Genomic DNA, 12,773 nt, shown 5'->3' on the forward strand with positions numbered 1-12,773 from the left:
AAGTTGAATGCCATTATTCAATCACAAGCTGATGCTGGTACAAAGTCATCTATATCGGGATTGGAGGTCGAATCTATGATCAAAGCTGCAGAGAAACGTATCATTCCTAAAGTTGATGATTCTGACAAGAATAATGAGCTTCGCATTCAAGCTCAAGGAAAATATTTTGATGGTGTTATAAAAGATTTGAAAATTGTTACAAAAGAACGACATGTTCTTTTTGTACAAGATGTGAAGAAGGTCAGGGAAGATGTTAATTTCAAAATTGAGGAGTTAAAGGCAGAAATTGCAAAGAAGATTCAAGATCTTCATTTGCAACATTTAGAAGTACAAAAACGTGTTGATATTATTGCTGAAGCAGTGACCAAGCTTGCTATTGATTATCAACCATCTGCTCAAATGATCGAAGCCAAGCATTAAGAGAATAAGGAGCAGTTTTCAAAATTAATTCAGTTGGCTACTGAATTAAAAAGTTATGTTTCACAGACTTCTCAACAAATGATTCTTTCTCCGGAATTGCCAAAGAATGCCCCACCTGCTTTCACAGGGGTGCAAGGGGGAGAAATAAAAGAAAGTAAAGTTGAAGATGCAAAAACTGTTGGGAGGATTCATTCCACTCAGCTCAAAACAACTCTGCCAGTACTCACGAAACCAATTCCTTCAACAATAGTAACAACAAAGCCAATTCTCAAGGGAGTTGTCATTGGTTCAACTGAAGGAGGAAGTTCGAGTGTGAAACCTCAAACAATGCTTGCTGGAAAAGGCAAAGAGGTGCTTATTGAAAAGTCAAAAGAAGAAAAGAAAGCAGAGGCAGAAGCTGAAATGGAAAGATTAAGACATGTACAGAGTATTATGAGGCAAAGAGCAAATGACCCACCAACAATGAACAAGGGTGATCCTCCGAAGTTGTACTCATATGAAACCATTGAATCTAAAGTCGTGGGAAGTCATCTGTATGAGTTTGAGAAAAAGCCCAGAAGATGTTATGATGTTGCAAATTCAGACAGATGCCAACTTGACTTTCCGATCAATGAGATGTTGGTTGTGACAGCACAGTACAAAATCAGTGAAAATGTAACACCCGTTTATTTATTAGTTAAATAAATTAATTAATGAATGAATGGTAGCCTAAAATAAATAATTCTATATGCAAGGTGTTGGGTTTGAGGAGTTAATTGCCACATTTTTAGAAGTTGGGAGTTAAAAGCGTGAGTTTGGGACTCATTTTATAAATATTTATGAAGACAGGGACTTCGTGGTAATTATTTGAATTTAAATTTAAAGGAAATGAGGTGGAAGGACTTATTATGTCATAATTAGGATATTGGGGGCCGTCTGATAATTTATGGGACTTAATTTGTAAAGGGATTCAAAGGGTAGGGTTTAAATGGTAATTTATAGACCGCTTTTGGAAAGATTTTATGGAGGAGGGGGTTGGAACCATCATTATGGAAAAGATGTGATGAGGGACAGGTATTTATTTCAAGTGAACCCTAGCCCTAACAAAGGAGTGCAGCCGCCATCTTCACCCTTCCGTCTCCGGCGCCACACCCCCTTCATGCCACCCTTTACTTCGAGCGTCGTGTGTTGCTGCTGAAGACGTGAGTCGCCACCCATGCTCTCTCCAATCGTCGTCATGGAGCTTCTCAGCCACCGATGCTAACCACTATTGCGGTTGCCGACAAAGCTAACAGTTATTTTTCCAACCACCGGTCGAAGTGCATCATTCCTCTCGGTCTTTTCTTGCCATTGCGCGAGTGTTGTTGTCACCATTCCGGGCAGCTGTTGCAGCCGGTGTTTTCCCGTCTGCTTTGTACCACTGCGAGAGCGGCCAAGATCGGAGATGTTGGGTCGTTACGCTGGTGTTGTTCACCATGGTGCTTGTTCATCCTCTTCTCCTATCTCTCTTGTTGCTGCATCCCGATTCCACCTTCCGCCAAGGGCCGTTGCCGTTTCCTGTGCTGCTGCCATCACCACCCACCACAGGTGGGTGTTGAGTTTATTTCTGGGCAAGGAGGTGCATGTACTACTGTTGTGTTGCATCTCGGATTATGTGGGTTATAGGTGCGGTTATAAGCTGAGAAGTGTGTGTGTGTGGGTTCATTTGGCCGGAAAAGCCACCATCACCACCGTGAGGTGGTGGCTGCCATCCTCTACCACCACCGGCCACCAAAAGGGTGGTTGTGTGTGTGTTTATAACTTTTAGTGTGTTTATTTTAGAAATATGCATTGTAAATTGTAACACAAAAATGGAATAATAGAAAGAAATTGAGAACCACCACCGTAGGGTGGTGGCTGTCGCGTCTTCCCGCCACCAGCCGCCGTGTCGGGTGATGGTGTGCTTAGTTGTGTTGGGATTGCTAGTTTGGGGATGTTTGGGCAAGGGACTAAAACTCTAATGGTCCTAATGAGGCTTAATGGACATAAAAGCCCAAACATGTGATCAACGGGCTTAAGGAGGCCCTAATGGACTCTAATAGATCCAATAAAGCCCTAATTAACCTAAAAGCCCAACAAATTGATAAATTGGCTAATATTTGGATTGGAAAACCCTAATGCCAATGGAAATCTTAATTTGGGGAATTAATCGGGTCACACACGCAAGAATTATTTAATAACTTGAGATATTAAATAATAATAATTGGCAAACAAACATAACGCATAATGGACTTAATGGATTAAGTCCTTAATGGGTTAAGAAAGAAACACCGAACCCTAATTATCATTTCATGTGAAAACTCTAATTTGGGATTATGGGCTTGGACTTATCGAGACCCACATTTGGGCTATTGGAATGGAATTGTGTGATTAAGCCCAATCACATCATATGACTTCTTTAGAAGAATGATGGACTTAATGGGTTAAGTAGGAAACTTAAACCTAATCGGCATTTTATGTGAAACCCTACCTTCACTTGGGTTTATTGTTGGGCCTTTCTATTGGGCCTTAATAATTGGATTATTAATGAGCCATCCAAGAATAATTATATGGGCTAAAATAATTTAATAGGCCTAGGGTAAGTCCCATGTAAGGGGTTGGGCCCAATTTGGAAAATTGGGCCATAGATAGACCATAGTTGGGCCTTAATGATTGTATTATGTTGGGCCATAAGACCACATATAGGCCTGGACCCAATTTGGAAAATTGAGCCATATGCTGGGCTTTGATTCCTAGTTCGCATTGGGCCTATGGTTTTGGCCTTGGACTTGAATAAAGCAAATATTAGGGTAATGTAGTAATTATCCAAGTATGTATTTATGGTTATTTGTTGGGACCCAATTATTAATTGGGTGTTGATAGTTCGGGAATCTATCATCCAGCAGCTGGGGTTAAGTCTGCAGGACTTCAGCAAGTGTGGGATTGTGTCTTCGGGACTTCAGCAGTGTGAGGTGAGTTACCTTCTAGTAGTAGTGGGTCTAAGGCCACAATGTCGGCTCACTAGTAGGAATTATATGATTAGATGATTGTCTCTGTGATATTCATCTGGGGTTGCTACTACCTGTGTTATGTTTATGTTTTGTATGATATGATGTTATTTGTTAGTGATAGTAGGGGAGATAGTCCTCAGGTTACCGGTCGATAGGGCCAAAGGGGCAGTCAAGCCCAACCATGCTAAATAGATTATGTGATACATGTTATGTGGTAGTGGTAGGGGTGAAATATTCCCTAGTATCCGGTCGAGAGGACAAAAGGGGAGACCAGCACCCAGATATGCTAGTCAGTATCCGGTCGAGAGGACCGAAGGGGAGACCAGCACCCAGATATGCTAGTCAGTATCTGGTCGAGAGGACCGAAGGGGAGACCAGCACCCAGATATGCTAGTCAGTATCCGGTCGAGAGGACCGAAAGGGGTAGGTCGGGCACCTAGATATGCCTGATAATATATGTATGTTATGTGATTATATGGTATGTAGTATGATAGGGGAACTCACTAAGCTTCGTGCTTACGGTTTTCAGTTTTGGTTTCAGGTACTTCGTGTCTAAAGGAAAGGAGCCGGCTTGATCGCAGCACATCACATTATGGTTTTCTGCACATGAGATCTTTGGGATTACACTCTGACATTTTTGATGATAACATGTTTAATTATTTCTACTTTTGTTTTGACATGACATGATATTACAAATGTTTTATTGCACTATTGGTTTTATAATGACTTATTTAAAAATAAATTTTTTTAGCCTGTATTTTTGGGATGTTACAAGTTGGTATCACAGCCTTGGTTTGAGGGATTCGGGCACACTCTCGGGTGTGTCTGAACTCAAACTAAGGACTTGGTATGAAAAGTTTCAAAAATAAAATCATTTTATAAAAGAAGTTTGAAAAGAGAAAAGAACTTTGAAAAGAACAAGGTGTGTGATGCGTGCAATCAGCCAAGCTCAATTAAGTCTTCCCCAAGATATCCATACATGTTCTGAGATGTTATGATATGATATGATTATGAAGGATGCATGCTAGATTAGGGCTAAGGATCTAGGAGGATGCCTTATATTCCTATTATTTGTGCTTGTAGACTTGCACGCTAATACTGATCAGTTAGTGATAGGATAGCCTGTTTAGGTTATGCCTGATTGTATGAGCCTTTTAACTGCATGTACAGATTCCTGATTAGAGGATAAAATGATTTGATTGGAATATGATGGTTAGATTTTCCATTGTCTGAATGTTGCCTGCTTTGTGCTTTATGGGACTCTTAGTAATGTGAGTTAGCTATTAAGTGAATATGCTAAGTCACATGTGACACGGGCTGGATAATCTCAGAGTGATAGATTTGACCCTATTGCGCAGCTCTCGTTTGAGTCTAACTGTTATAGGGATGAGTTTGTTACTTGAAGGATTATCTGATCTCTGTTGCATGTGGTTATATTCATGAGGTAGCTAGTTGACATTACTGGGAATCTTTCAGCAGCTGAGGACTGGGTGAGTTTGAGAACCTAGGGAAGCCTAGGATACATTTCAGTGAGTTAGTAGTGAGGCTCAGTTAGACTTGGGTGTACCAATTGAGGAAGTGAATTGGAGGATCTGGGAGGATTGGTGAGGAAAGTATGGATAGGTGTGGAAGGTAGTATTGGGCCCGTACTACTGAAAGCACATGATTCATACTCGAATCAGTGAGAGTCTTGGAGAATCTAAGAAGCTTTAGGGAAGAGTTTGTGACCCAATTTAGGGACAGAGGATGTTCCAGTTGTTGCAGCTTAGCATTGGCAAGCGATCTAGTGCGCATGACAAGGTGTCAGACCCTGAAGGATATGATTTCCAAGAGTTGTAGATGCGAGATTGATTTGGAGAACCTTGGAAAGAGAGGTGTGTGCCAGGTGCGTATAGTAGAGGGTCCTGGGAAGAGACCCATCACTTTTGAACATCAGGTGAGAGGCCAGCAGGGTCTGAGTCGGTGTAGCGCATACGAGAAGGTACACAAGGGAGTTTGTCACTCCAAGGGTTTAGGATGCTACAGGGTAGCAGGATTGGTCATATCAGCAGAAGGTGACCAGTATTTCCCCAGACATTGCGAGTATGTCATCTTCTATTACTACTAGATGGATGTTGGGGATGCGTATCGCGTTGGAACTGTGAGTGAGTTTGGATAAGTCAAACCTCGGGTTGGTCGTTGGAATTGTGAGTGAGTTTGGATAAGTCAGACCTCAGGTCAGTTTTTCTGCTAGTGTTTGGGTTACCAAGGATCATATACGCCATCCTGCATGCCGAAAAGCCCTTGATGAACCCAAAGAGGGGCGCATCTTTCGGAGTGGCTTCCGCGCATACCATTATCATTTCGGATCTTTGTCGGGATCTATGCAGGAGTATTATTTAGAGGATACTCGATCAAGGTTAGAGTGATTGTTCCCCAATGAAGTCAGGGTTCAGAGGTTCTATCATTGTTTAGGTATGGTCGATAATTGTTTATGGATGAACCTTGGAGTTCAAGGCACTACCGTTGCGGGGACAGAACTGGTGATAGGAAGAGGGTAGTATCAGTCACTGGTGTTAGATGCATAAGTGGTTGGTCACATCATGTTCAAGAGAATTGTGTTTTCGCATGGGTTGTGTTCGGTTAGAGTTCAGTAGTACTGCAAGATTGGCAGTGGGAACGAGGATTCGTCAGCTAGAGTGAAGATTAAGGTCTTCAATTGATAGCATCTTAAATGGATTGAGGTGTCAGACTGGATCAAATTTCAAGGGTACTCATCGAGACTTCTGAGGATGGGCGATCTCAAGGTTTAATCGGTGATTAAACGTAAGCATTCTCAGACACAGGTTGTCATCAGTGGGATATTAGAAAGTGAGAAGGATTGGGAATCCTTCAATTCTCAAGTAATGTGAAGACTTAGACGAATCTAAGTGGGGGAGAGACTTTTTATAAAGTTCTCCAACTGTGAGTTCTGGTTGCGCAAGGTGCAATCTCTTGGCCACCTTGTCAACCAGAATGGTATTCTAGTTGATTCGACCAAGATAGAGGCCGTGATGCAGTAGGAGATTCCGAGGTCTCCATCTGAGATTCAGAATTCCATGGGTATAGTGGGTTATTACCGGAGATTTACACGGGACTTCTCCGAGATTGAGGTCCCTTTGAACCGACTGACCAAGAAGTCGGTGGCCTTTCGTTGGGGGCCTGGGAAGCAGGCAGCCTTCGAGGCTCTTAGACAGCGGTTGTACGAGGCACCAATTCTCACCCTGCAAGAGGGTGTAGATGATTTCATGGTTTACTGTGACGCTTTGATCACGGGAATTGGTACGGTACTGATACAGTGGGGTCACACGATAGCAGGTTTCGGGAACCATGTCAGAGTTCCGGTTAGGACTCTAGTTAAGTGATGTGTTAGGTCGAGTGCATGTCTGACCTGGTATGGAAAGTGTTGTAAGACTACATGGGTAGCCGTAGCATTCACTAGTAGTCAGATGGTATGGAAAGTGTTGTAAGACTACGGGGGTAGCCGCAGCATTCACTAGTAGTCAGATAGTATGGAAAATGTTGTAAGACTACGGGGTAGCCATAGCATTCACTAGCGGTCAGATAATGATAAAGTGTTGTGAGACTGCGGGTGTAGCCCCAGCATTCACTAGGTTAGTAGATAGTGTGAGCGCGTTGTTAGGACGTAGAAGGAATAGTCGTACCCACCAGCTCGGGTGTAGCGGTAAGGATAAGCAAATCCACGGATTGGATTTCGGAATTACCCAGATGGATTGGATCTGGTTGAGCCAGTGATAGGACTGTAGGAGCACCACTATAGTTATGGGATCGGGAAAGAAATGGACTGTATAAGAAGTCATGTGAGATAAGGCTACCATTAATCAAGTAGCAATCACTTTTAGTCTTGGATTTGATGATGATAGAATTCGACGCAAGGACCCGAACGGTTAGATCAGAAAGTAGTAGAGTCACAGTGGCATGATAATTAGAGGCAACTAGTTCCAGAGAAGGTTTTGTTCACAGGTCGTGTGAGGCAACTAAGTAGGGAGTGCTTTGGCTCTGCAGCCGGGTGGAAACCCAATATTTCAGAGGATTGGCAAGCGAATTAAGACCCAGGAGGTCGTGGTAATTATTTGAATTTAAATTAAAAGGAACTGAGGTGGAAGGACTTATTATGTCATAATTAAGATATTGGGGGCCGTCTGATAATTTATGGGACTTAATTTGTAAAGGGATTCAAAGGGTAGGGTTTAAATGGTAATTTATAGACCCCTTTTGGAAAGATTTTATGGAGGAGGGGGTTGGAACCGTCATTATGGAAAAGATGTGATGAGGGACAGGTATTTATTTCAAGCAAACCCTAGCCCTAACAAAGGAGTGCAGCCGCCATCTTCACCCTTCCGTCTCCGGCGCCACACCCCCTTCATGCCACCCTTTACTTCGAGCGTCGTGTGTTGCTGCTGAAGACGTGAGTCGCCACCCATGCTCTCTCCAATCGTCATCATGGAGCTTCTCAACCACCGATGCTAACCACTATTGCGGTTGCCAACAAAGCTAACAGTGGTTTTTCCAACCACCGGTTGAAGTGCATCGTTCCTCTCGGTCTTCTCTTGCCGTTGCACGAGTGTTGTTGTCACCATTCCGGGCAGCTGTTGTGGCTGGTGTTTTCCCGTCTGCTTTGTACCACTGCGAGAGCGGCCAAGATCGGAGATGTTGGGTCGTTACGCTGCTGTTGTTCACCATGGTGCTTGTTCGTCCTCTTCTCCTATCTCTCTTGTTGCTGCATCCCGATTCCACCTTCCGCCAAGGGCCGCTGCCGTTTCCTGTGCTGCTGCCATCACCACCCACTATAGGTGGGTGTTGAGTTTATTTCTGGGCAAGGAGGTGCATGTACTACTGTTGTGTTGCATCTCGGATTATGTGGGTTATAGGTGCGGCTATAAGCTGAGAAGTGTGTGTGTGTGGGTTCATTTGGCCGGAAAAGCCACCATCACCACCGTGAGGTGGTGGCTGCCACCCTCTACCACCACCAGCCACCAAAAGGGTGGCTATGTGTGTGTTTATAATTTTTTAGTGTGTTTATTTTGTTAATATGCATTGTAAATTGTAACACAAAAATGGAATAATAGAAAGAAATTGAGAACCACCACCGTAGGGTGGTGGCTGCCACATCTTGCCGCCACCGGCCGCCGTGTCAGGTGGTGGTGTGCTTAGTTGTGTTAGGATTGCTAGTTTGGGGATGTTTGGACAAGGGACTAAAACCCTAATGGGCCCAATGAGGCTTAATGGACATAAAAGCCCAAACATGTGATCAATGGGCTTAAGGAGGCCCTAATGGACTCTAATAGACCCAATATAGCCCTAATTAACCTAAAAGCCCAACAAATTGATAAATCAGCTAATATTTGGATTGCAAAACCCTAATGCCAATGAAAATCTTAATTTGGGGAATTAATCGGGTCACACACACAAGAATTATTTAATAACTTGAGATATTAAATAATAATCATTGGCAAACAAACATAACGCATAATGGACTTAATGGATTAAGTCCTTAATGGGTTAAGAAAGAAACATCGAACCCTAATCATCATTTCATGTGAAAACTCTAATTTGGGATTATGGGCTTGGACTTATCGAGACCCACATTTGGGCTATTGGAATGGAATTGTGTGATTAAGCCCAATCACATCATATGACTTCTTTAGAAGAATGATGGACTTAATGGGTTAAGTAGGAAACTTAACCCTAATCGGCATTTTATGTGAAACCCTACCTTCACTTGGGTTTATTGTTGGGCCTTTCTATTGGGCCTTAATAATTGGATTATTAATGGGCCATCCAAGAATAATTATATGGGCTAAAATAATTTAATAGGCCTAGGGTAAGTCCCATGTAAGGGGTTGGGCCCAATTTTCCATAGATGGACCATAGTTGGGCCTTAATGATTGTATTATGTTGGGCCATAAGACCACATATAGGCTTGGACCCAATTTGGAAAATTGGGCCATATGCTGGGCTTTGATTCCTAGTTCGCATTGGGCCTATGGTTTTGGCCTTGGACTTGAATAAAGCAAATATTAGGGTAATGTAGTAATTATCCAAGTATGTATTTATGGTTATTTGTTGGGACCCAATTATTAATTGGGTGTTATTTTGGTGTTGACAGTTCGGGAATCTGTCATCCAGCAGTTGGGGTTGAGTCTGCGGGACTTCAGCAAGTGTGGGATTGTGTCTTTGGGACTTCAGCAGTGTGAGGTGAGTTACCTTCTAGTAGTAGTGGGTCTAAGGCCACAATGTCGGCCCACTAGTAGGAATTATATGATTAGATGATTGTCTCTGTGATATTCATCTAGGGTTGCTACGACATGTGTTATGTTTATGTGTTGTATGATATGATGTTATTTGTTAGTGATAGTAGGGGAGATAGTCCCCAGGTTACCGGTTGATAGGGCCGAAGGGGTAGTCAAGCCCAGCCATGCTAAATGGATTATGTGATACATGTTATGTGGTAGTGGTAGGGGGTGAAATATTCCCCAGTATCCCGTCGAGAGGACCAAAGGGGAGACCAGCACCCAGATATGCTAGTCAGTATCCGGTCGAGAGGACCGAAGGGGAGACCAACACCCAGATATGCTAGTCAGTATCCGGTCGAGAGGACCGAAGGGGTAGGTCGGGCACCCATATATGCCTGACAATATATGTATGTTATGTGATTATATGGTATGTGGTATGATGGGGGAACTCACTAAGCTTCATGCTTACGGTTTTCAGTTTTGGTTTCAGGTACTTCGTGTCTAAAGGAAAGGAGTCGGCTTGATCGCAGCGCATCACACTATGGTTTTCCGCACATGGGATCTTTGGGATTACACTCTAATATTGTTTTATGATAACATGTTTAATTATTTTTACTTTGGTTTTGACATGACAGGATATTACAAATGTTTTATTATACTATTGGTTTTATAATGACTCATTTAAAAATAAATTTTTTTAGCCTGTGTTTTTGGGATGTTACAGAAAAATTCAAAAATGCTGATGAATACACTTCAATGAAAATCAGATTTCGTGTTGTAGTTGCGAAGGATCAAGATGAGGTTTGGTCATTGATGAAGATTAAGAAAGTGCTTACTATTAACAAGGATGAACTATTCTAGAACATGCTTCAGAATTTTCAATACTTTGTTGTTCGAGCAGATAACAAGCATGTTGATTTTACTATTGCTGACTTCCCATTGATGAATCTGAATGATCTTATTCAAGTGGCTCTGATACTGGAAGAAATGGAAGAAAATAAATTCAACATATGATACAAATGTGTTCAAATTTGGTTTCACACATATCAAGAAATTCATAGATAACTACTATGATTGCTTGGCGTTAACTGATGAAGAACTTGCATCAGTTTGTGGAAAACAAGTCACAATTCCTTGGGAGTCTACTTTGTCTCAAAAATAATTGAAGAAATATTCAGATGGGGAAATATGCCTTCAACCTTTTGGAATGGTTTTCGCAGGAAAAGATACAAATGGGAAGCCTAAGAAGTTCTTGTTCAAAGTCTCAGAGATTGAAAGATACACCACTTCGCAATATACGAATTTCATAGTTCGTATGAATAATTGCTCGAAGAATAATGAAGGAGACAGGAAGGAGTTTAAAAAGATATTTACTTGGTATTCAAAAATTAGAAGAACAATGAACTCAGCTATTCAGCATCTCACAAACTGAATAGTTTCGACTGTTTACAAAGGGGGAGATTGTAGAGACTAGACGTTGTAAAAGTCGAAATGTTTGTTTCTTTTGTTCCGCATGTTAGTTATTTTACTAAGTCTTCATTTGTGCGAAGCTTACAGTTCAAGACTTAGTATATTTTTTGTACACTCAGGTTTCCTATAAATAGGGACTGAGGTTAGAAGTAGAGAGACGGAATGCACGAGTGATTCATTACTCATTCACAATTTCTCTCTGCTTATTTTGTAATCAGTTCTTCATCAATATAAGATCTGATTAATATTTACTTCATGTGTTCTTAATTTTCATTCATACAATCATGATTGCATTCTAAATCTCGATAACAATTCTCTTCAGTTGTAGCTAACAACTTAGGTGTGGGATTGTCAATCTCGTATAGATCTATACACAAGTATCACACTCCCCTTACAAGGGATTATGGTATATAATACAAGACTTAAAAGGCATACTTAAAAGTACGTGAGATGTCTCGCAAAATTTAGTATAAAACAGATTTACGTATGAAAATGTCCATTTGTTCTTGTATGTGAAAGTATCTTCTTTGATGTAGTGTACCTAGTATGTAAATGTTCATGATTTCCTTGTAAACTATACCTATTATATTTTTTCAAAGTGTGTTTCGTTCATATAGTAAACCCTATTGTAATGCTCACTCCTTATATATTGTAACACCCCCCTCTGGCACGTATCACAATATTGTCCGTTTTGGGCCACTCGGCACGAGAACTTCCCAGGGGGTCACCCATCCTGGTACTACTCCCGCCCGAGCACTCTTAACTGCAGAGTTCTTATGGGATCTGCTGCCCTCACGACTTTAAAACGCGTTGTGATAGGGAAGGTATCCACACCCCTTATAAGGAATGCTTAGTTCTCCTTCCAGCCGATGTAGGATCAGATCTAACCCACTTTCACCCCCCATTATAGGGTTCGACGTCCCTGTCGAACACATCGACCCGTGCCCTGGCTCTGATACCATTTGTAACATCCCCCTCTGGCACGTATCACAATATTGTCCGCTTTGGGCCACTCGGCACGAGGACTTCCCAGGGGGTCACCCATCCTGGTACTACTCCCGCCCGAGCACGCTTAACTGCAGAGTTCTTATGGGATCTACTGCCCTCACGGCTTTAAAACGTGTTGTGATAGGGAAGGTATCCACACCCCTTATAAGGAATGCTTAGTTCTCCTTCCCAGCCGATGTGGGATCAGAACTCTGCAGTTAAGGCATGTGGATACCTTCCCAGGGGGTCACCCATTCCCCCCCCCCCCCCCTGAATATTGTATAATAAACATTTATAAAACATTTAAAAACGTAGTTTATAGGGGTATGAACTCACTTGAAAGATAGAAGAAGGTAAGATAAAAACCAAGCAGAACTTCGACCCGAGAAAGCGGATTTTCTTGGGATTCTTGGGAATCTCGGGAGCACAAACGACCTTCGGGGATTGAGTATGGACACCAGGGCTTTGGGATATCACGTGCACAGAAAACGAGGCAAAACACAAGAAATATGAGAGAAAATGTGTAATTTCCCCGGAACCCTCGCATCCCTTTTATAGGGGCTGGGAACCGCCTCGGTACGTTGGGCGTACGCGAGAACGCTGGGCGTACGTG

This window comes from Lactuca saligna, chromosome 7 (assembly GCF_052625555.1).
Source record: "Lactuca saligna cultivar CGN05327 chromosome 7, ASM5262555v1, whole genome shotgun sequence".
NCBI classification, from domain to species: Eukaryota; Viridiplantae; Streptophyta; class Magnoliopsida; order Asterales; family Asteraceae; genus Lactuca; species Lactuca saligna.